The sequence below is a fragment of the Equus przewalskii genome, chromosome 18 (genome assembly GCF_037783145.1).
Source record: "Equus przewalskii isolate Varuska chromosome 18, EquPr2, whole genome shotgun sequence".
Lineage (NCBI taxonomy): Eukaryota > Metazoa > Chordata > Mammalia > Perissodactyla > Equidae > Equus > Equus przewalskii.
In genome coordinates this window covers 51,435,192-51,462,141 of record NC_091848.1, presented here as the reverse complement: position 1 = coordinate 51,462,141, position 26,950 = coordinate 51,435,192, and positions in this window count along the sequence as shown.

Sequence of the window (26,950 nt, the reverse complement as noted above, 5' to 3'; positions counted from 1 at the left end):
AGAAGGAAAGTGTTGGATGGATGGGTGGAGAGGCAAAAAGATATTCCATGTGGAAGGGAGACCACTTGGAAAATGGTACAAAATGGGAATGAGCACACAGGAGACTGAGGTGAACCAATGAGATGAAAGCAGACAGCTTCAGCAGTAAGATGTTCGTGATAGTATCTAGTTAATGGAGTGTGTTAAATGTCACATGAGAATCTGTAAAGACAAGCAAACCACCGAAAGGAGTGAAGTAGGAAAATGACAAGCTGTCGGCTTTGTCTGAGAAGGTTAATCGGGAAGCAGAGGAAAGCAGGGTATGAGGAAACTAACGCTTGCACTGGGCACCTTAAACGTATACAACACACTGGCAGAGTGCACGCTCCACAGGAAGTGTGTCTGGGCTGGACTCCCAGCAGCTCTACTTCCTAGCTTTGTCACCTAGGACACATTTCTCAAATCCCTGTGCTAGAGTTTTCTCATCTAAAATTTCACACAATAAAGTACCTGGTTCATTGGGTTAGTATGAATATTAAATGGATTAATACAGGTTAAACACCTGGATTGGAGCTGGCACATCATAAACACTCAATAAAATGTCACTATTATTAATATTATTAGTAGTAATTTCATGTACATGTTGCATATCCACACACACACAATTTTTTATATTAATTCTCTCATATTGTAAAAATTGTTATCCGAGGACGAAGGATCATGAATTTTTCAAAATTATGTCCACAGAAATTTTCAGTGTGCTAGTCATAGAATAGGTATGCTATAAATATTTCCTGAAGAAAAAAAATCAATATAGAAAGAGAGAGATAGGCTAATATTGGATACTGATTATTAAACTACTAGGAGAAAGTTCACGAGGGTAATGAGATTGCATCAATTCTGTTTCCATCCCCCGAGAACTTAGAGAAATATGTTGAACTGCTGCCCACAATGTGTTCCAAGGAGATGTATGAAAAATTCCTGAAATTATGCACAAAACCAAAGTGACAGCTTAATTAGGCTTGGTCTCCCCAACCAGACGTAGAGTCACACAGGAAATTTAAGAGGAGTCAGGAAAGCTGAAGAGATGAAGTGGGAAGGGGACTCTTCAAAGAGAATAGAGTCATGAGTCTTCCAAAACATATGTAAAGGCAGAGACATAGAGATTTGTATGTGGGGAGATGAATAATGGGGACAGTTACTCAGAGAAGAGAGAGAAGTTTCACCCTCTCCACAAAGAGGAATCTGTGTGTGTGACCTATGAATTTCAGAGCAAATGTGAGCAAACAGCATATAGCTATGGAAACATCTAGATTAACAAGCCACCAGTGGACCCCACTAATGTGGGAAGCAGATGTCTTGGGTCAAAACAAGGACATAAGAACCAGGAAGAATAGTGCAGGTGAGGTGCAGCCTGCCTCAGGAATGCTCCTTACATTCATGATCTCACTGTTCAAACCTCCAGTTGCCAGAACAAAGGGAAAGCAATTCCAAATACAAGGAGCTTGACGGCATGCCTGAGATGGCAGGTCACCGGAGGTGCTGCTGGCTTAAATTTAGTAGATAGTATGTTTTCTTTCAATTCAACATCTTAGCATAACTTATATTCAGAATTCTTGTAAGATGGGGTGCATGGAAACAAAAGAATGGCAAATAATTCAGTACAATACAACTTTGCAATAAAATCACAAACTAAAAACAATTCTTTAGAATTTTTAATACAAGACTTCTGTGTCAGTGTTCATCAGCCCAGAGATTACCTATGTATACAAAGTAATGAATATGTAAATGAAACTACGTTGGAAAGATATGTCTGAGCTAGCAATCTAATCATTCTATAGATGCTACAAATTATGACTTCATGAGCACTGTATTTGCAGTTGGGCCTCTAAAGAGGAAAGAGAGGCTTCGGTGGTGATGGTCTGCTTGAGAAAGGAAAAGTTGAACATATCCTCATTTAAATATTCCAATGTCATTTCCTCAATGAGGCTTTCCGAAAACCACTCCTACGGAAAACAGGTGCTTTGCATTCATTCTATCACAGAACTTGTCTATGCATTAATAGCAATTTTATTTATCTTTTACCTGTTTGTTTTCATTTTCACCCAGTGGAATGTAAGGTCTATGAAACAGGATAGTAACTGTTTTGAGAGGCAATGCAGCACAATGATTAAGAGCACAGATTTCAGAGTAACCTCTAGAATCATAGCCTTGGCCACACTGCTTAAACTCTCTCTGTCAGTTTCCTCACCTATAAAACAGAGCTAATAATAGGATTAACACATTTTAAAATACATAATAACAAAGATACATCTGCTAGATACTAACTACTATATGTGTTAGCTTTTATTATTAATGTTCACCACTGTCTTCAATGCCTAGAATAGCGAATGAATGGATAAATATTCAAACACACGTATACACTCTGAACATCCTACTTCCTACTGAAATATGGGAATATTCATAGTCAGATGTTCTCTTTTAAATATTTACAACTGTTCAGAGTACCTGTATATGTCAACTACATACATGGAACACGAAGTGCCATCGTGAAGCCCGCACTGCGTTTGGCACTGTGGGGACCCATGCTTCAGCCAAATTCACCGCTTCCCAACAGTGGTCCCCAGAGTTATTACAAAGCCTCTTCAAGTCCATAGTATACCAAGTATAGCTGATTGACCAAATAAATCTGTCTTGCATTTATTTGACTATTTTTCAAATATGCATAGTTGTAATTTAAAAAGCATGAATGCATTTAAAACTACTACTTTCAATGGAATTATCATTGTTTTAGAGTTCATTGTTTTGTAGTTCCTTCATTGTTGTGCAGTTTCTTAGCAACTGATTCGAAAAATACAACTAGTGCCTTCCGGGATTCTGAAAACTTTGACATTTAAAAGAGGATCTTATGCTCAGAAAGGTTGAGAATCACAGGTCTAGGTCACGCTGCATCACTGAAATGTCATCTTGGCCTCCCCAGGCTCCTGGGAAGGCAGCAAAGGGCACTGGAGTCAAGGATATACAAAGATGAAGCACTCCTGCTAAGCCTTCTCTTCCAAAGGGCTCTGAGCATCATCACCTGAGTCTGTCTACATTTGTGAATCCTGTTTCAACAAAAAGGTCAGGCCTTTGGTCAGAACTTGTAAACCTTTGCAGGTGAAGCCTGCCTTCTTCTTCAGCATGGATAAATTGAGATTGAGAGAAGGTAGTTGACCACAAAACTCACACTGTTACAATGTTTCAAAATTTCAGTGTTGCCTTTCTAAATATTTGCTTTCATTAAGAGGCTCTTCAAGTAGGCGCTAAAATATGAACAACTTCACCCACTAATCATCCACCATCACTACAGCCACATTCCAACATCCATGCAACAAATACAGACACCTGTACTCTGCGAGAGACACTGGAGGTGAAATGGTGAACAGGGGAAACACAGTAAAGCCACTGTGGAACTCCTATATCAAGAGGAAGGCTCTGATGTCCTATTATATTCCAGTTCTCTGGAAATTTCTAAATAAAGAATACTACTATCAGAAAGACATAAATTCTGTATTATCCTCTTTTTTGTCTATGAGCATAATAATGAAAGATAATGTCGGAGCCCTTCGGTTATCTGCGCCATGATCAGTGGTGGAGACACAGCGTAGGCAGAGCCAAAGCTCTGGGTTCATGAGATCCTATTTCGCTCTTCTCCTTCCACAAACACAGGAAGACCTCATTTCCAAATTGCCCTTGCTATTAGGTCAGAGCTGTGTGACTAGTCTGTCAAGTAGGGACGTGAATGGATAAGCGTAAATTCTAGTCAGAACAAGAGAAGAGTGGGTATTTTTCCTCCACACACTCTCTTTTCCTGAAAACATTTAAGACCTGCTGCTAAATTCACAGGAATAAGAAATAAACATTTCCATATTAAGTCACTGTTATTTCATGTCCTAATTTGTTACACAACATATCCCTGCCTAACCCAACTAATACACAGTATGTTCTAAACAAGTGACTTTTCCAAATAAACTGAAGATTAGTCATTAAACAAAAGTGCATTGGCTGTAGAGTGTGATAAACATGGTTTTAAATACCAAGTTCATATCTTATGATTGAGATCTTTGGAAAATTAAATGACTTCTGAGTCTTAGTATGCTTTTTCTATAAAATGTATAGAATACTATATGCTACGCGGGATTATTATGAAAATTATCTTAGGTAACTAAATAAATGAATAAATGTGTGTCTATGTGTGTCTTCACACTCCTCTAAGTACACAGAACAGCTCAATGAATGCTAAATTCTTCTGTCTTGTATTATTTCTAATAAATATAACTTGACTAGAAATGAATCAAATGCTTAGAATAATAGTTTCAAGGATAAAAGGGACCTGAAAAATACCTAGTCCAGCCTCTTATTTTACAGATGGGCAAACTGAGGAAGAGAGAAGTAAATAGCATTGTCTATAGTGACATGTTCCTTTCCATTATATCGTCTGCTGTTGAATTAGCTAAAACAAAAAAGCGTGAAAAATTTTAATAAATTACTCACTTTTATGTTAGATACCATAGCATCAAATGTGGGATTTAAAGAGGTATTCACCTGCAAGGTTTACATTAAAAAACTCCTCAGTCTTGCCCAATCATTTTGAAATTAGAGGCATAGATGTTTCAAGCAGTGTCGAGGATGGTGACAATGAAGCAGCATTCTTTGCTCTATGCAAAGCCAACTGGCTTGTGTATAAATTGATGTACAATTGTGGCTTCATTCATGAATACTAAAGGCAAGTTAATTTGTGCGAGGAATGGAGCATAGAGGTTAAGAGTCTCACTGCTCACCAAGATAGACGTTGGTCTGAATTCCAGTTGCACCACCTTCCAATTCCAGGCAGCTCCACCACTTACTAGCTTTAGGACCCTAACTCTCAGTTTCTTCCTCTATGAAATCACGATAGGAGTGTTTGCTACACAGAATTTTTCTGAGTATTAAAAGAATTAATATTTGTAGAATCATTTAGCACAGTGTCTGGCAACTAGTAAGCACCCACTAATGATAAGTAACATGATGCAGAAAATCCATTTCTCTCAGTATAATCATACAATGGATATATCTGGGTATAAATATTCATACCCATATATATATTATGAATGAAAACATGTTACATCTGCTAAATAATTTATGTTTGTACTCTACGGAAATGTTGTTGTAAATGAGTTACCACATAGAATTTCACAGTTGTAAAACATGAATGAGATCTGAAATTATATAATACAGACTTGAAGATTAAAATTTGTATGAACTAAATTTTTAAAAATATTTACAATGTTTGTACAGCCTCTTAAAGCAACACATTAAATAGCAAAATTTTTCTCTGCCTTCTTAAGTACAATATAACCAAATTTCACATTTCATCAATTACTTACAATTATCATTATATCATCAATTATACATGCCATAGCTGCTCCTGATGTGGGATATCTGGTGTAAAGAATATGGGTTCAAAGACAGACACTTGCTTTCTATATAAAGTAGGTGATGAGCTTGCTTCTTGCTCGTTTGCATTTTTTTGTGCAATTGAAGTGAGTAACGTTGAGCCGTCTATCCTTCAGGGCAACAGAACACCACTAACTTTTTGAAGAATAAATTAATAAATTAAAGACTAAAGTAATCAGCTCTGAACTGTTTTACTTGCCCTCCAGAAAATTATCTTCTTTGCTTGTGCTTCCAAGATCTTTTGAATTGTCAGCACCATTCAAAACATTTCTTATGATTTCACCATGGATGTCATTTCTGATCGTCTCTATTGCTTCTCACACTGACTGCCCTCTCAATGCTTGAACCAAATGAACAAACTTGACGGTACAATTTTGAATTAGAGTCTGGAATAACTCTCAGTCCTGCATCAGCTGTGAGTTCCAAGATACGTTTGTGCCTTCCGAGCCACTGCTTTCTCCACCCCATCCTTCTGGGCTCCTTGCATGGGAATGAGGAACTGTCAAAGCCTCATTTACACCCTGGTTTCCTAAGACAGGATTTGGCTCCTCAGCTTCAACTATCACAACAGGGTTCTAAAACAATCCCGATTCCCCTAGGAGTTGGCCCCTCTGTGCCTTCTGCCAACCGCTGGCTAGAATCCTGCTTCAACCCAGGTGGACTCCCACACTCCAGAAAGCTCACAATTCCCGTCCACCTGTCTCCAAGCAGCACTGCTGCAGGGAACTGAGGCCATGGGGCCCCAACCCCCTGACTGGAATCTCAAGACATCACTGCAAGCCCAGATGGAGAACAAGTTTGTTGCATCCACGTGGATCCTAAATCGGATTCCTGCCTCCTTGTAGGCAAACCCTCCAGTTGCAGAGGTGGCTCTGGTCCTGGCACTGCCAGTTCCTAACTTATTTTTCTCTTGCAGCAGGCCAAACAACTGAGGACTTGTCATATCACGTGACCTGCCCTACTAAGTTTATTAGAACAAATACTTTCAGCAGCCTAATGCGCTCTTGCTTCTCTCTCTGGCATCTTTCATAAATGCAATGTCAATGAAATGTACCCTCAGATGTCTCCAGTATTATTCTAGGATACTTTGAGCTCATTTCTAATGCCTCATCAGGAAAAATAAAATGGGATTGTCTACAGTTATGATACTGAGTTACAACAATAGAATCTGTATAGTTTATGCTGTACAAAGTCTGTTTGTGACACATTGTATTAGTTTGCTCAGGCCACCGTAACACAATGCCACAGACTGGGTGGCTTAAGAAACAGAGATGTATTTTCTCACAGTTCTGGAGGCTGTAAGTCCAAGATCAAGGTGTTGGCAAGCTTGGCTTCTCCTAAGGCTCTCTCCTTGGCTTGCAGATGGCCGCCTTCTTGCTGTGTCCTCGCACAGCCTTTTCATCCCTGATGTCTCTCTGTGCGTCCAAATTTCCTCTTATAAGGATACCAGTCAGACTGGATTAGGGCCCACTCTAATTGTCTCATTTTAAATTAATTGTCTCATTAAAGGCCCTGTCTCCAAATTCAGTCACATTCTGAGGTACTGGTGGGGGGGGGGGGGGGGTAGGGCTTTGACATAGGAATTTTGGGGGGAGGTAAGGACAATTTAGCCCCTGACACATGTGAAGTAATATCTTCTTCACAAGGTCTCCTTAGGATGCTAGCCAGAAGCAAGAGTCACCCATAATAGACCTCTGCTAGAGGTATATTAAGTGGCTGAAAAATTATTTCAGCCTTTTCATCTTGACCTCTGGGAATCTGTGAGATAATACTGACAGGCAAAATCAGTAAAATTTGACATCACATCCAATCTGACTTCTTGAAATGGGCTGGACAATAGTAAAAATAGTTACTGTACCATGATAAACCCATAGTTTCTAAATTATCTTTAATTGATGCTTCAGAAAGGAATATCCTAGTCTACCTGTGCACTCATATGTTTTGTTTATGCTACAATTAATTATATTCCTTTAAATGTTTTAATGAACATTTCAAATTGTCAGATGTTTCATGTTAGGCTAGTATGGACAAACACAAGACGACTCCCAGACATGGTGCATTCACTAACAACTACTACTGGCATGAAATTCAACAGGATCTGAGAAAACATGATTCATTTTTTAATGATAAAATGATCAGGAAATGGTCACTATTCAAAAATGAATTCTATGAAAGGACACACTTTTATTCTTTGGTGTTTACAGATTGACTTTTCTCCCCATTGGCCAGGCCATTTTGAAATGTCAATGATTCCCATCCCTGGATTCAATCATTTCAATTAGATAGGGCACTGGCTAATCTTGGATGCGTTTGAATTTTAGAACGCACATAGTGGGGAGTCTGCTGTGATGCAGCTGGCACTGGGCAGTTCCATCTGTTGGCCCTGCTGAGCAGGCTGCTGTGATGCCTGCCTGGCACATAGACCTCTGGGGACCAAGAAGGAGAGGGAGCCCTGGATGCTGGTTCTTTGCTCCCACCGTGTTTCTAAAGCTTGCTCTGTTAGCACCACCGCCAGCTCCTTGTCTCTCCTGTCCTATGGCTCCTACTGTTTCAGCTCACTGCTGGGCTCAGCTTCTCTTTTGCTTTCAATCCTCATGCTGAAGTAGAACTTCACACACTGGTGAGAGTACATCTGTGGGAAATATTCCTGGAACGGGACTTGCAGGGACTGCTCCACACTTGTTCAACGAGTAGAGAAGAAGCCATGGCGACACGCCAAGAAAACCCTTTGCTTTCCCTTCACTGAGGAAAAAGCACAAGCTCCTCTTCTCTAAGTTACCTGAAGACACTGGTGGCTGTGGGACTGGTGAGAAATGGGGGGCAGTCCAGAGAGGAAGAAAAGAAGCAAAAAAGACAAAAGAGAGAGGGGGCAATCTGGAAGTTTTTCAGGCAAACGAGAGGAACAGTTGGTAGGGAGGAAAAATGCAAACTATGCCCAAGCACAATGACATCCACTTCCAAAATTAAAATTGTCTGCTGATTGTGGCTGAAAACCCACAATGCTTTTTTTTAATCTTATTTTCACTATCATAGTCTTCTCAAGCTGACATAATTACCTTTTGGGGTTTCATCAGCATTTGGCAAAATTACAGCATCTGCATTTCAAAAATGTTCCAGTTCCAGAAAGGAATCTAACGCATCTTATTTTTCAACCACATGGCAGGTAGTTAGCTATTAACAACTAACTTTTTACCTAAAGAGTGATATAATTAACCCAAATATGTTACATTCCCATTGCTGGATATCCTATTACTGATTTTTTGTTTTAAATCAGGCTTGACTTACTAATAAATTAGCATTTGAAATTATTACTTATTCAGAATCCTAGCGTCTTGCCAAATCCACCCAAGGTTCCCTTTCACATAGTAGCCGTCTGTTGTTCTCGCTCGATTTTGCCCTGCAGCAGGTGACAAGCCACGTGAGGACAGACATTGGAGAAAAGAAAAAGGAAAACTATCAAAGCAGATATGCTGCATCTTTCTTGAAAATCATTTATCTTTTGATGTCATGTTCACAAAGGAACTAAAGATTTGTGGCTGACTAGCAGGTGGGAAGTGTGGTAAAGTTGAGTGTGGTAGTGGATTCCTTGATCTCAATGACGATGGCGGGTGGGGAGGGGCTCACCATGGCTTCAGAGGAAGAGGAGGTCCTTACACTGTAGATTCAGAAGTTTAATTGGATCAAGTCAGTTGGGGAGATCAGGTCTTGGCAAAAGAAGAAACTGTACCAAATTCTGAATAGGTTGTTTTACAAATCTGATGCCAACTGGTTAATTTACAATCAAAAACATGCTCTTGAATGAAAGAACAATTTTCCCCAGAATGATGGTAATTTTTAAAAAATAATGGCTTACCAAAATGCAACAATGTGAGCACGGACTCAGCAAATAGGGTTAACGTGGTAGAAACAACAGCGCCTGCTCACAGAGCGTAGTCTCTGCCACGGCTACTGAACCCTGCCTTTGCGGTGGGAAGTAGCCACAGAGAAAGTGAGTAAACAGATGGGCAAGGCCGTCTCCCAGTCAAACCTCATGTACAAAGCAGGCAGCAAACAGGCCTGGGCTCGGGTCTACGCTACAAGTTATGCTGCGCACACGATCAAAACTCCCTGGGGTTAGAGTCACCCATTTTATGGGTGAAGAAACTGAGGCTCCGAGAAATTGACTTACCGGAAGTGACACAGGTGAATAATCCTAATGAATTCTTCAAACTGAGACTCCCTACTTCAAGTCAATTCTACCACATCAAAACCGGGAAGCCTGGAGGTGACAAGATGAAAGAATCTAGAAAATCCTCTGTTTAACAAAGCCAGACTTTCAAATCTGTTGTGTTCTATAAATTTCTATTTGTAGTATCAGAAGCTGAATGTTAATTCACTTTCTCTTTGATTGTGCCCTCTGTCCTTCTTAATCCCTCCCTGGGGCAGATATATTCCTAAAACTAGCTAGGAAATTAAATGTGGATACACTATACACACATACGTACTCTTAAAAAATATAAATTCTATTACACACCATTACAGTATCTCCCACTATATTCACCTATTTTCATAATATTAAATTCCCATATTCCTAAAACATTTTTCATTGTTCATACTTTAAGTTATGTGCTTCCTGATGATCCAAAGAAATAAATCTGTAAGTCATTTCCAAATGGAAAGCAGAGAAATAAATCCTTTCATAATTCATGGATTCTTTTCGCAGCAATAACAGAGAACGGCACGTTTTCACTTCTTCAATAGATTATATCTGGATCCCAGTCCTCACTCCATAGACTTTCGCAAATAGGTAAGGGGGAAGGGTGCGTCCAGAAACTATTATGTAAGATAGCCAAGGTCGCATAATAACAAGTACATTTGGAATCCTTACATTCCCACACCCTGGATTAGAATTCGAGCCACTGAATTAACACACGGCACTTCTCCAAAACCTAAAAAGTCAAAATTTCCGGTCTCTGAATGATAAGGGGTCATCTTATCTCCTTAACTTTCTAGAGTCAAGACTGAAATAATTTCTTCCTACTTATGGCATCACTATAACCATTTTCTCTGATCCATTCTATCATTTGACTACTTTATATGCAGAAAGTTCATTTCACAATTTTAATTTTTCAAAGCTCTTTTCTGAAAGCACATTAATTTATCCTCCTAATACTTTATCAAATGAATAAATCAAGTATAATCCCCATCGGTAGATGAGGAATCACACACACACGTTTTATGACATGTTCAGTGTACAAAGGACTGGAATTAGAATCCAGTTTCCTAAGTTTTGGACCAGCTCATTGCCATTATCTCAGAATCACTCATCTTCTTACATTTCTTCCACAATGTTTTGGTTCACCACATGAAGAATTATTATAAAAAGTTATATAGTCTGCTGTCTCTCATCTTTCTCTTTCCAAGTCCAACTTCAAATGCTAATATAGGGGTTAGAACTGCTGCCTTACAGGCTAAGCATCTTATAATTTTACAGTGAAATGTTCTTTGGGGAGTCATGTGACTATATCGTATTTGAATCTCTGTTGAGTCTTGTGGTAATGAGGGGTTTGCCCTAGTTACATTTCTAATTGGAGTTTTCTCTATAGCTACTTTTTTCTGACTCTTTGATCATTTTGTGATGTTTAACGCTTTCTAACATTCCTATTCATTAGATGAACTCAATAGTCCCAGAATTTTTTGAATATTGCTTCATATTTTGCCCACACATATTGACTAATCTGATTTTATTTTTCCTTTATTACTCTTTTCTTTTTGATATGCTTCTGTTAGGCTGTCCATTAATTTCTATACTAAATTTTATTATAAACTCTCATCTCACATCATGTTTACTCCTGAGTTACATCTTGCACTGTATCTTGAAAATATGACTATTTTTAAGCTCTGGAAACAAAAGATAAGACGTCATCTAAGCCATCTATGGTAAAGCTCTTTCTGGCTTAATTCAAATTATGGTATGTAGAGAATTCACACTGCAACACAGAATTGTTGTCTCTGTATATAGACTGACATATCAAATACACTATTTTTAAGACAGTTAAGTGTCCCCTGGTCATGAGGAAAAAAGAAATATATTGTTAGCAAGTGCTACTTATTGGGCAGCCAGATTGCAGCATTAAAAGTCCAGGAAGAACAGTAATTTCTGGGGAGCAAACATAGCTATACAGAAAGAAATTCTCCTTTCTGGGGAAACCTAAACACTTGTAGACCCCTCTTCTTAATGAGGTACTGAAAACACCTGGCCGGTCCCTCGCTCCATTCTGTATTGCTTTTCAGGGACCAGGACTTATTAGGTGAGGTAGGACCTGCCTTTTTCCCACCTTCCTCTTAGAGTTCTTTTGCATTTCCCATTGTAGCGCACCCTTTCTGCCTTGTTAATTACCTCAGACTAGTCAAGCAAAGTTCTCATTTTCTTAGTGAACAATGAGTAAACATTAACTGAAATGACATGAATATCTGTATTCATTTTTTCTATGAAAGCAGAGATGGAGCCTGTCTTTTCCACAACTAAACTATCAACGTCTAGCATAGAGTATACACATATATATGTGCTACATTTCTCTTTTAATAAAACATGATGGTTTCAGTCATAGCATTCTCATTTGTAAAATCTCTCCTACGTTCCCTTGGTGATATGATGGTATGAGCAGCAAGAAGGTCTTTCCGCTTTTTCACATCTGCTCACTGGTTCAAACTCCTCCTAATTTCCTTTTTCTCATCAACAAAATGGTGAGTAAATAAGAAACAACCTCTTCCTCATAGTCAGGTTATGAGGACGAAACGCAGCAACACATGCAAAGTGCTGCCCCAGAGAAGATTTATCCACAAATGCCAACTAAGCATTCCCAATGCACCGTAATCATCACTGGCCTTTTTTTCTCCTTCTCTTTTTGTTCTAGCTACAAAAGGAAAGGCCAACTCTTCTGACAACTATCTCATTAAGATAAGATGAGATTCTCTGTTTAAACAAAGCCCGTCTCTACTCTAAAAAGTAACCAAAGTCACAAGGTTGTGCTGAACACAAATAGCAGTTGAACAGGTGATAGAGAGCTGAAGTTGGGTCAATAAATCATGAAAGAATACAAAATTTAACAAAAAGCCGTTTAATTGGAAACTGTAGTACCTCCATCTGCTCCAACATGTTTTATTGAGTCCTGATTATTACTGCCTGAGGCAGATACGCTTTAGACTACACTGAATGAAGTGAGGTGTGACATTGTTACATTTGAACTCTTACCAGGTTAGAATTTGCGCAGCTACATGCATGCCACATAATAGCTTTCAGTTCCTCTCTTTTTTTTTCTATTTTCAGGAGATTATCCTATCTAGGATGTTTTGACGTGCTATTAAAAATAGTTTTTGCATATTACAAGATGTTCCGTGGGACATTGTTTCATGTGAGAGAAAGGACTACAGCTGCCCCAGTCTAGGACTCAGCCAGATGCAGTTCGTACTCACCTTTCCGAGTGCAGGGCCCAGCCGATCTGCAGATAAATTACAGACCTGAAAATGCCGTCTTCACCGTGAAAAAAAAAAGAAAAACTGTCTTTGGAAAAACAGATCCAGGGACAAAAGGAAATTCAGAGGAAGGAGGAAATGAAGCAACACTTAGAAAGTAAGAGGCCTGGCACAAAACGCTACAAGTAGGAACTATTACTCATATTTAACACAAGAACAGGTTCGTGAAGATTAAGTGGAAGTCACACACTCAGCAAGCGGGTGAGCAGAAATTCAAACTCACCTGGGTTGGTTTTTCTTTTTTCCTTTCAAACAGGGTTCATTCTATGATTCCTCCATTTCATGAGCAACAGACTCAGAAGACTGTTGCTAAGATCCAATTAATAATGTGGATGAAATGTGCTTTGAAAGCTGAAGGATGAAAGTGTCTAGTTGCCATATGGACATACCTTGATCCAGTTTCTCAATCAGTAAAATGGAATGTTGTGAAAATAAAATTGGATGGAGTTCTAAGAACACGTTAGAAAGTTAAAATATTCTAATTTATTTTAGTTCCATTTATGTTTATTTAAAGTAAAGAAGCAGAGAGCCACTTGCCCAGAGGTCCTCCTTCCTTCCCGCTTACCTTGCGCCTCATGGCCCTTCCCCTCTCCTTCTCTCACATATGCCCACATATCTATCCTTGAAGATAGTGAAGGCCTTAAAACAAGTCTCCAAGAAGATAAAAAGAGAAGGCTAAGAGGAGAGTATTCAAAGTCTTTAGGGAGGAGCGAGCCTGTGTTTCCTATCTTAGAGCAGCGTCTCAGAATCCTTTCAGAATTACAATAATATCATTACTTATTTGATTTATAAGCTCCTTAGGGGCAGAGATGGTATCTTAAGGTTCTTTGTATGCCCAGCATCTACCACAGTAAAGAAAACTTAATAAATGTTTACTCTCGATAGGAAATACATGTGCACACGCATACATACACACACACAAAGCGACAGTGAATTACTTCTCTATAAGAATTTTGCTGTACCCCTCTTGAGATAACTGAGAAAACTATGGCAAGTTTCAAAAAGCAGATTAGGAGTTCCAGATTTTGAAAGAGGAAACCAGGAGAATTATAGATTCTAATTAAGAAGCCAATAGGTAGGGAGAAATCAGAAAATCCTAGTGTCAACAAAGGCGAGGGGAAATTTTTATTTGAGGAAGAGAATAGATAGTGTCAAATTCTACAATGAGGCAAAATAAGATATTTTTTAAAAGCGTCCAATAGATTAAACCACAAGGAGGACTTTAGTAACCTGCTCAAAAGCAGTAAATTGATTCAGTCTTCTAATAGGGCTATAGTTTAATTTATTGAAATAAGGTCTAAAATGTCTAAATTATCTCAAATGTAATTCACATGGAAAACCAAGTTGCCATAAGGAATACAGTCATCCCTTCAACAAATACAAACCGAGCACTCACTAACACAGCGCTGGGCACTGGGGACAACAAATGGACAAATATCATGGGTTCTCAGGGCACCATTCATCTAATTTGCCATTCTTCTCAAATTTTGATTTTTATCAAAATGTTGAGGTGGCTTTGGAAAACATATATATTCTATTCACTTGAATTTACCCTAAGACTGAGTAAATGTGAATCACCTATTATAGGACCAAGGTATCTATATTTCTATAGGCTCCAAAGATAATTCTAATGCACATCAATGTTTTAAACCACTAATGCCTCATCCCTCTAATAGTCATAATGTAAAGACAAATCTATGTTTTCTATTTCTCATTCAGCAAGATGGAGAACTAACATAACTTAAAAATTCTCAGGTTCAAACATTGAGAAAGGATGGATAGAATATAATGCATAGCTGACATTTCAAGAAAGGAAGCAAGACTTCTGCTTCTGAATGTACAGGATCAAAAAGACCTTGGTCCTAGTGTTAACAACCAGAAAAACCCAGACAAAAGGAAAGTCATAATTTTCTATGTGGCAAAGAAGAATGGATGCTGCAAGGAAGTCTCAATAAACTGGCATCCTCCATACATGGAGGCAAGTATCTGGTCTAGGGATAGCTGAGTAAGGAGAGAGATGCTAAAGATGAAAAGATTACATGGGAACGGGAGAAGTTGGAAAAGCATTCAATGATAGAGTAGATTGAGCTGGAGTACAGAAAAGTCCCAAGCACAAGAACAAACTGCTGAGCCTGACAATTCTCTCTACTAACTCTACTCCCATAATTTTGCAAAGAGAGCTTCAGTGGAGAAGAGGCTGGAAACACAATCCTGTGCATTCTCATGATGACTGGATTGCTGAGTCTTACAATCCAAAGACTAACCAACATATTTGAAGTTGCAGCCAACTCACCCCCAGATGAAATATTTAAGAGATTTAAAGAGAATGAACTCAATCTAATTAGAGCTGTGGCCCAGCCTCAGCTCAGTACAATATGCAAAGGACTCTTAGTGATCAGGTCTTCATCCTAATGACATAACAGAGGAAAGGGATTCCACTCTCTGGACTACGGAGCAAACGATACGATACTTCAATCTCTATTCCTCTATACACAATATCTGGAATAAAATTCTTAAAAAATATAAAGCAGGAAATTCAAGTGTAAGTAACAAAGAACTGATGGTACAAATGGAAAATAAATAGTAAGATAATAGACATAACAAAATCATAGTGATATCTATGTAAAATATAAATGAACAAAGCATTCCGATTAATATTCAGACAATGTTAGACTGGATTAGAAAGCCAAGGACCAACTGCATGCTGTTTACAAGACTCATGCTTTAAACTTATAGATACAAATAGATTAAAAGGAAGGGGAAAGATACTAAGGCAAACAACAACCAGAAGAAAACTGAAGTAGCCATTTTAATATATAAAACAAATGTCAAGACAAGAAGTGTTACCAGAGAAAAATTGCTCATTTTGTAGTAATAAGGGTCTATTTATCAAGAAAAAAATAACAATCATAAAAACGTATACCCCTAATAACACAACTTCAAAATCTATGAAGCATCTATTGATAGTACAGGGACATACTCTTGCCAGTGGACAGAGCAAGAGTTCCATTGAATTAGAAGTTACAGCCGCCACTAGGCACTATGAACTCTTTGTGTCCACAAACCAGCAGGCCAGAAGAGAAGTTACCATATAGCCCAGGGTAATTAACCATAATCAATAGGAAGAATAGAGATGGATTTGCACAATGGGGAGAGGGAAGAATACATTCGGAATCCAAGTGATCCACTTGGATGCCAACTGGTACTCTTTTGCCCGCTGTAGCTATAAATGGACATTTGCAACACCTCTGGCCTAGAAGTGATTACCACAGGCTCAGATTCCTCTGAAATGAAGATCTGGGTCACACCTCCAGGTAAACTATCTAGATCTAAAAAGGTAATAGTGAAGAGAGAAGGGAATTAGGAATTGAGAGTGAAAACAGAAAGGGTGAGTAAAGTTTTAGCCCCAGTATCAACTGCAGCTATTAGAGTTGTGGTTTACTTCATGGTTCTTCTTCTAAGTTTCCCCTCAGGAAGATAGGCCCACAGGAATCATGGAGAAGCTGATCCCTGAACTTGTGTGGAGAGGTAGATCTATGTGATGCAAGGGAAAGACTATGCAGTCATGAAAATGCACCACTCAAATCTCCTACTATAGGAGTTGTCCTTGACTGACAGCCCCCATTGCTACGCCATGAACACATCATTGCATCCTGGCCAAAGGTGTGCTTTGGCTGAGCTGCTCCCAGCCAGTGACTCAGTGCAGTAGGGATGCTAAGACAGGCCCATTACTGTGAGATTTGGGGCTCCTCGGACAGACAACTTTGGCATGAAGTCTCTCCATTGGGCTTGCCAAAACACTCATAAAACTACACTGCAGCCTAAGACCTTTCTTCCTATCTTTCTTCCCTCCTTCTTTCCTTCTGTCCTTCACAGGGGTCAGATGTATTGCAATCAGATGCTCTTCTAGCCTCCTCCACCTCCCTCCTAATTTTTCCTCACAGAAGGATCTCCAATAAACCTCTTGTATGACCAGTGCCATCTTGTCGATTGTTTCTCAAAGGACTCAGACTAATGCTTAATGTTTAAAATAATATCCATGAGTTTTTGTTCAGCTAAATTGAATCATAATTTTGACAATTTTTTAACCAATAGAAAGTACGTTTTCTAGTGTGTCAGCTTGACCATAATTTTCAAGATCTTTAGGCACTGTAATAGCTTCGACTAGTAGTAAATTGAGTTAATAAATGGTAATTACTGCATACATAGATGATTTATATGAAGGATTGATTACTGGAAGATCACTGAGCATAATTTTATGTTTATATGCATTTGCGTCTTATTATTATATGCTACATAGTGGCTTTATCTTTGGGTCCACTTAATAACTATTTTCACTTTTGGCACTTAAAGAAGATATAAAGGAATATAAGTAGCCATAGAAAGTTGTTTTATTTTTATTTATGAGCTTTGGTGCTACTAAAATTCTTCTATGTTACGAAAGTTCTCAATTATTTACTCTCCAGTTTTCCATGAGAAATAGAAGTGAGCATCAAAAATATTAAATATCTAAAAAAAAGTTTCAGTGTGCCAAATATTTCTACTAAAACTAAAAAACACCGCTGAAAATATTTTTAAGACAGTCTAAATAAACAGTGAGATATACCATGTTGATGGATCAGAGAACTCAATAGTTATAGATGCAATTTTCCTAAAGCTGATCTATGAAATCTTGAGAGTTTTACTTGCCACCATTCTGATATTATTGGTTACTACAATAAATTAACTACAACCATTTAGATATTTTTGTCTTCAGGTTATTTCTTCTTTATTTTAGTGATGGCCTGATGGCACTCCTGTAAGCTACAGGCCAGAATTTGTGTCTTCAGCAAGGAAGAATGTTGTTGGAGCCTCATGGAAAGGTCTATACTAGGTACTCTGCACCATTGATACTGGTTCTGTATTCTTTTATGAGATAGTCAGTGAGGCGCTGCCACAAGAAGAGACAGAGAAGAGGCTCAGGAAAAAAAATTTATTGTAATCAGAGGTTCTAGAGTCAGGAGGCACAGCACTACACACAGGGCCACATGAGAAAGACACCAGGGTGGTCAGACAACAGTAGCAAGGGGAAAGCATTAGGCCAGAGCCTTTACTGAGGTTTCCAGGAGAAAGTAAGGCAGGGCAAGGTGAACAGATTAGGACTGGCTAGTTTGAATAATTTGGATGGGCTGTGGGCTATAAGTATGGTCTCTTGTTGCCTGGTACCTAGCCCTGGGATATCAAGGCAGAGGAATATTGCCTCTTGGGGTACAGCGCCAGATAGAGGAGGTAGGGCTCCGAATCAGTTAGTTTGCGCATCAAAAGCATGCTCTCTGCTGGGCCCTTTGCATCTCTAAGAAATGGCCTGCCCAGGGACCAGCAACCCCTCCCTAACTAAAAACATTTTTTTAAGATGTCAAAACATGATAATGTACAGAGGGAAAAATATATGTGTGTATATATATATATATACACACATATATCACCTATATATGTATATATATTACAATATTTAAAAATATAGACTCCAAATTCAGACTTACAAGCTGATACCACTTAGACTATGTTAAGACAATGATCATGGACTGAGTCAAGGTCTCAAGAACTCTTTTCCAGTTAAGAATAGATTACTGACCCAAGATTCAGCAGAACAAGAATTAATTCTATAGAAAGGAATCAACTGAAGAGAAAAATTTAAATGTGATTATTTGGAATATTTTTGGTGGGATTTTTAATGTTTTATTTTTATGGATATATGAGAAAAGTTTTCTCTTCTTAAGATATGTCTAACTCTCAATTTAATAGATTTCTTTCATAAACTGAAATGAAACACATTTAATGGCCTTTGATTTTCATTGACATTTTTATGGACTCCAAGAATGCAGACACTTACTGACTCTTCTTACAGTTCATGGAAATAACATTATTTGCATAAGTTCAGTAAGAATAAATCCTTTTCACCAAGAAATAATTAGACAAATCAATTGTGTAACCAGGGTCATATTTAGCGTTATTTTCTTTTAATTATGAATGACAAACCCAATATTAACATGGAAGGATGGACTTCATATATGGAGTCAGTATCTACAATCCCCTCTCAAGAAAACAGGCCCGGTATTCAGATCACAGGTGGTAAAAAGGTTACTTCCTAGCAGACCAGGAACCACAGCAAAGTTTGAGAATTTCTAGCAGGAGTAATTCACTCAATCTAGAAACACTGCAGGTGAAATCCAATGGAGGCAGTTCCTTGGGCTTGGCTTTCTATACTCAAGATAGAAGAGCAAATCATAAAGGATTTAAAAATTCCAGTCCAAGGATCGTCATAAATATTTCAGGCTGAAGTAAATTCTTTAGACTTAGTAGTAACTGTATACCACATAGCTCTAGATTTGCAGAGAAAATACAAGGACACATATATAATTAATTGACACTATAGGTGCATCTAAGTAAGAAATCAAACCAAATCTAATGAGACCAGACCTTTTTTGTGACCAAGTATAGGCTTTAGGGATTATTTATAGTGACAGAGGATTAGACGGAGGAATATTATCAGAAAAAAGTTCTCAAGACTTGGAAACAAACAAAGAGTGTACTAAGTATCCTGTTAGTAGAGTTCTAGGCATTACCTATGGACCCTCTAATTATCTGACTCCATAGAGGCATGCATCTTTCATTAATTTCTATTGACTGGCAATTTTATAACTCCATAGTAGTAGTGATTAAGTTGTAAAAAACTGATAGCTATGCAAAGGATTCCAAGCAATAAAATGATCCTTGTTCAAAGCAATGCAAATCAATTTTCTTCAGCAGAGAATACAAATCCTTAGAATTCAAATTCTCATATGAACCAGTTAAAAATTCCTACTGGTTACTTCATCAATATGTTAAGTAAAATCTTTGACACATGTTTATTTAAAAGTATGTCTTAAAATATATAGGCAATCCAAAGACTAGAAGAAATTCTTTTTAATATAGCTAACAAAGGACACATATATAGAACACATAAAGCACGCCTGAAAATCAATAAGAAAAATATAAACCAAATGGAAAATAAAAAGGCAATTAACTTGAGAAGACTTTTCACAAAAGAAGGTATATTGGCCATTTCTAGGACAACAAGCACATTAGAAGGTAATAGTCACCATTAGTCATCAGGAAATTAATTGCATATTCAAAAAATTATTAAAAAGACTGACAAAACCGAATATTTGCAAGGATGTGGGGTAAATAAAATTCTCCAAATTTGTGGACAGGAGTGCAAAATAATACAAGCACTTGAGAAAACTATTTGGCAGTTTATTATAAACTTAAACACACCCTTTACCCATGCCCTAGAAATTCCTAGGAATTCGTCCAAGAAAAATAAAAACATATGCCCAGGAAATGATTTGTGCATAAGTTTACACAGCAGCTTTACTCATATTGGCCAAAGCTGGAAAGAGCCCAAATACCTATCTAAAAGATAATAAAAAGACAAATTATGCTATGTTGATAGTCTTCAGCAATAAAAATAAAAACTATTGAGACACTCAACAGCATGAATGAAACTCTCAGATATTATGTTGAGTGCAACAAGTCAGACACAAAAGAGTACTCACTCCTTCATTCCATTGTTTGATGTTTAAGGACAGAAAAGAAGAATCTTTGGTCATAGAAATGATAACAATGGCTGTTTCCGGGGAAGGGGTGAGGATTGATTAGAAAACAGCAAAGCAAAACTTCCTGGGAAGATAAAAATATTTTATGTTTTGATCAGGAGATCAGAGTCTTGATTACAGGAATGTATACACTGATCAAAACTTTTCAAATTTGCTTTCTGTCCTTACATCAATACCACGCTGCCTTGATCATTGTAGCTTAGTCTTGAACACTGCTGTCTGGCAATATAACTCCTTCAACTATTTTCTTCTTCAAGATCATCTTGGCTCTTGGCTATTCTACATTCTTTGTATCAGCAAGCAAACTTAACAAAAAATTGTTGGGATTTTGACCAATATTGCTTTGAATTTACAGATCAATTTAGGGGACATCAGTGTCTTAACGACGTTGAGTCTTCTGATCCATGAACATTGCATATCACTCCATTTATTATGGTCCTGAAACAAATTTTTTAAGATATTTTGTATGTTCAAGGGAAAGGTCTGACACATCTTTTATTGTATGTATTTTTAGATATTTGATATTTTATACTATTTGAAACACTGTTACTAGCATACAGAAATGCAAATAATTTTTATAGTTACTTTTTTATCCAGGAAAACTACCAAATTCACTTATTAATTGTAATATGCTCTTCATGATTCTTTTGGAATTTTCTATATACATAAGCCATGTCATTTGCAAATAATAACTTTAAAATTTACATTTCAACATTAATATTATATTAATATTTGAATATTAATTTGTTCATTTTGCAGTATTGTACTGATTAGGACCACCAGTACACTGTTGAAGAGAGGTAGTGATAATAGATATTTTTGTCTCATTTCAGAGTTTAAGAGGCAAAGAATCCAATATTTTACTATTTAAGTATTCTATTAAATCTATTAAGTATTCTATTTAAATGTCTTTGTAGATATTCCTTTCAGATTGAGAAATATCCCTTCTATTTCTAGCTTACTGAAATTTCCTTTCATGAATGTGTGCTTAATTTTATCAAATCTTTTTGGTTTTTTAATGAGGTAATCAAGACTTTTCTCCTTGATTTAATTTATTTGGTCAACACAGTGATTGAGGTTTTCAAACGTTAAACCAACATTACTTCCTTAGAATAAACCACATTTATCATGATATGCTAGCATTTCATTTTACCAAATTCAGTTGGCTCTTTTTTAATTAAAAATAAGTACATAACATGAGATCTACCCTCTTCTCAAATTTTTAATTGTACAGTGTAGTATTGTTAACTATAAGTACAAGGTTGCACAGCAGGTCTCTAGAACTTTTTCATCTTGCATGGCTGGAACTCACTACTCATTGAATAGCAACTCTCCATTTCCTCCTCCTCCAAGTCGCTGGCAACCACCATTCTACCATCTGTTTCTATGAGTTTGACTCCTTGACATACATCAAATAAGTATAATCATACAGTATTTGTCCTTGTGTTATTGCCTTATTTCATTTAGCATAATGTCCTCAAGATTCATCAATGTCGTAGCATATGACAGGATCATTTTTTTATGGCTAAAAATTATCCCATGGTATGTATATACCACATTTTCTTTATTTATTCACCCATCAATGAACATTTTGCTCATTTCCACCTCTTGCCTATTGTAAATAATGCTGCAATGAACATAGGAGTGAAATATCTTTTCAAAATACTAATTTCAATTATTTTGGATAAATATCCAGAGGTGAGAGAGCTGGATTATATGGTAGTCCATTTTTAACTTTTTAGGAAATGCCATACTGTTTTCCATAATGGCTATACCAATTTGCATTCCCAGCAACAGTGTACAAGAATTCCCTTTTCTCCACATCCTCACCAATACTTGTTATCTCTTGTCTTTTCGATAATAGACATCCTAATAAGTGTGAGGTAATATCTCATTATGGTTTTGATTTGCATTTCCCTGGTGATTAGTGATGTCAAGCACCTTCTCATGTACTTGTTGGCCATTTGTAAATCTTTGAAGAAATGTCTATTCAAGTTCTTTTCCCGTTTTTTAATCAGGTTATTTTTGTTTTCACTACTGAGTTGTAGGAGTTCCTTATATATGTTGGATATTAATCTCTTATCAGATATATGGTTTGCAAATATTTTCTCCGACTCCATAGGTTGCCTTTTCCCTCTGTTGATAGTTTCCTTTGCTGTGCAGAAGCTTTTTAATTTGTTGTAGTCTCACTTGTCTATTTTTGCTTTTGTTGCCTGTGCTTTTTGGTGTCATACTCAAGAAATCATTACCAAGATCAACATTATGAAGATTTTTACCTACGTTTTCTTCTAAGAGTTTTATAGTTTCAGCTCTTACATTTAAGTCTTTAATCTATTTTGAGTTGATTTTTGTGTATAGTGTATCTATTCTTTTTCATGTGGATATCTAATTTTTCCAACACCTTTTGTTGAAGAGACTTTCTCCATTGTGTAGTCTTGGCACCCTTGTCAAAGATCATTTGACCATACGTGCATAGGTTTATTTCCGAGCCCTTTATTCTGTCTCCCTGGTCTATATGTCTGTCTTAAACATCATACTGTTTTGATTACTGTAGCCTTGTAAAATGTTTTTAAATCAGGAAATGTGGAATTCCAGCTTTGCTCTTTTTTCTTAAGATTGTTTTGGCTATTCGGAGTCCTTTGTTGTGTATATGAATTTGGGGATTTTTTATTCTATTTCTGTAAAAAATGCTATTGAGATTTTTACAGGATTCATAGAATCTGTAGATCGTTTGGGGTAGCATGGACATTTTAACAATACTAGGTCTTCTATTCCATGAACACAGAATGTCTTTCCATTTATTTGTGTCTTTAATTTCTTTCATCAATATTTTTTAGTTTTCAGTGTTCTTTCATCAGCTTGGTTAAGTTTACTACTAAATATTTATTCTTTTTGATGCTATGGTAAATGGTATTGTTTTCTTATCTCTTTTTTGGATTGCCATTGTTAGTGTATAGAATTGCAACTGATTTTTGTATGTTGATTTTATAGCCTGCAACTTTGCTGAATTCATTTATTATTTCTAATAGGTTTTGTTGTGTGTGCAATCATCGGGGTTTTCTACATATAAGATCAGAGACAGTTTTACTTCTTCTTTTCTAATTTGGATGCCTCTTGTTTCTTTTTCTTGCTTAACTGCCCTGCCTAACACTTTCAGAACTATGTTGAATACAATTGGAAGTGTCTCCTTGCTTTGTTCTGAAAAGCTTTCAGTTTTTCATCATTGAGAACCTTGTCAGCTGTAGGCTTTTCATATATGGCCTTTATTATGTTGAGATAATTTCCTTCTACTCCTGTTTTTTGTAATTTTTTTTATCATGAATGGGTGCTGGATTTTGTCAAATGCTTTTTTTGCATCTATTGAGATGATCATGTTATTTTAACCTTCGTTCTGTTAATGTGATGTAGCATATTGATTGATTTTCTTATGTTAGACCAACCTTGTATCTCAGGGACAAATCCTACTTTGTCATAGTGTATGATCCTTTTAATGTGCTGTTGAATTTGATTTACTAGTATTTGGTTGAGGATTTTGCATCTATATTCATCAGGGATATTGGTCTGTAGTTTTCTTTTCTAGTAGTGTCTTTATCTGGCTTTGGTATCAGGGTAATGCTGATCTTGTAAAATGAATTTGGGAATGTTACCTCCTCTTCAATTTTTCTGAAGAGTTTGAGAAGGATTAGCATTATTTCTTTTTTATGTCTTTGGTAGACTTCGCCTGTGAAGTCATCTGATCCTGGGCATTTCTTTTTTGGGAGGTTTTCTGTTCAGATTTTCTATTTCTTTCTGTTTCATTTGTGGTAGGTGGTATGTTTCTAATAATTTATCCATTGCTTCTAGGCTATCCAATTTATTGGCATATAATTGTTCCTAAGAGGCTCCTATGATCCATTGTATTTCTGTGATATCAGTTGTAATGTTACCTCTTTCATTTCTGATTTTATTTGAGTCTTCTCCCTTCTTAGTCTAGCTAAAGATTTGTGAATTTTGTATATCTTTTAAAAAGCAACTCAGTTTCTTTTATTTTTTTCTAGTTTCTACTTCATTTGTTTCTGCTTTAATCTTAATTATTTTCTTCCTTCTTCTAACTTTAGACTTAGTTTGTTCTTCTTTTTCTAGTCTCTTGAGGTGTAAAGTTAGGTTGTTTATTTGCAATCTTTCTTCATTTTAATGTGGGCATTTACCACTATACACTTCCCTCTTAGCTCTGCTTTTACTGCATTCCATAAGTCTTAGTATGTTATGTTTTCATTTTCACTTGTCTCAAGATATTTCTCTAATTTCCCTTTTGATTTATTCTTTTATCCGTTGGCTATTCAAGATTGTGTTGTTTAATTTCACATATGTGTGGATTTTCTAATTTTCCTTCTGCCATTAACTTCCAGTTTAATTCCATGGTGGTCAGAAAACACACTTGGTATGATTTCTATTTAAATTTGTTTAATCTTGTTTTATGATCCAATATGTCATCTATTCTGTAGAATGTTCCACGTGCACTTGAGAATGTGCATTCTGATGTTATTGGGGTGAATGTTCTGTAATGTCTCTTAGGTCTTTAGTGTCCTCTGTATCCTTACTGATCTTCTGTCTGGATATTCTATTATTTAAAGTGGGATATTGAAAAACATCCCTACTATTATTATGTTGCTGTCGATTTATCCATTCAGCTTGTCAATGTTTTTTGTTTGTTTGTTTGCTTTTTAAGATTTTATTTTTTTCCTTTTTCTCCCCAAAGCCCCCCGGTACACAGTTGTATATTCTTCGTTGTGGATCCTTCTAGTTGAGGCATGTGGGATGTGGGATGCTGCCTCTGCGTGGTTTGACGAGCAGTGTCATGTCCGCACCCAGGATTTGAACCAATGAAACACTGGGCCGCCAGCAGCGGAGTGCGCGAACTTAACCACTCGGCCACGGGGCCAGCCCCCAGCTTGTTAATGTTTACTTCATATATTTGGGTGCTCTAACATTGAGTGAATATATATTTATAATTATTATATCTTCCTGGTAAATTGACCTTTTTATGATTTTGTAATATCCTTCTTTATCTCTTTTGACAGCTTTTTTATATTATGCGTATTTTGTCTGATATAAGTATTGCCCCTCTGCTGTCTTTTGGTTACCATTTGTTTTACTTTCAGCCTATGTGTTCATTCATCTAAAGTGAGTCTCTTATAGACAGCATATAATTGAATCTTGTTTTTTTATCCATTCAGCCACTCTATGTCTTTTGACTAGGGAATTAAATTTATTCATGTTTAAGTACTTCTTTATAAATAAAGACATTGCCATGTTGTCCATTGTTTTCTATCTTGTCTTGGTACCTCTTTTCTACTTTTGCTGCATTCCTTTGTGTTTCACTGATTTTGTGTAGTGACATGCTTTGGTTCCTTTCTCATTTCCTTTGGTATATCTTCTACAGGTATTTTCTTTGTGGTTGCCATAGAGTCTACATAAAACATCTAATAGTTATAACAACCTTTTTGAGCAAATAACAACTTCAATTGCATACAAAAACTGTCATAAACTTTTACTTCTCTATCTCACACTTCATGTTATTGATGTCATAAATTACATCTTTTTATATTATATATCCATAATATATTTCATAGCTATAGTTATTTTATATATTTTTTCCTCTAACTTCTATACCAGAATTAAAAGTGATTTATACAACATCATTAGAGTATTACAGTTTTCTATATTTGTCTACGTATTTACCTTTACCCCAAGCTGTATACTTGCATATGCTTTTGTGTTGTTGTTTAGTGTCTTTCATTTCAACTTGTAGGACTTCCTTTAGAATTTTTTCTGAGTCAGGTCTAGTGCTGATGAACTCTCAGCTTTTGTTTATCTAGGAAATTCTTTATTTCTCCTTCATTTTTGAAAGATACTTTTGCTGGATATAGTATTCTTGGTTGATAGGGTATTTTTTCAGCACTTTAAATATGTGATCCCACTGCCTTCTGGCATGCAAAGTTTCTGCTGAGGAACTCGCTGATCATCTGATAGGAGTTCCTTTGTATGTGATGAGCAGCTTTTCTCTTGATGCTTTCAAAATTTTCTTTGTCTTTGATTTTTGACACTTCGATTATAAGGTGTTTCACTGTGGGTTTCTTTGGGTTCATCCTAGTTAGGTTGTATTGGACTTCTTGAACCTGTATGTCCATTTTCTTTCCCAGATTTGAGAGGTTTTCAGCTATTATCTCTTTAAGTAAGCTTTCTGACCCTTTCTCTCTCTCTTTTCTTTCTGGGTCCCCTGTAATGCATATATTGACCCATTTGATGGTGTCCCATACGTCCTTTAGACTTTCTTGACTCATGTTCACTCGTTTTTCTTTTTG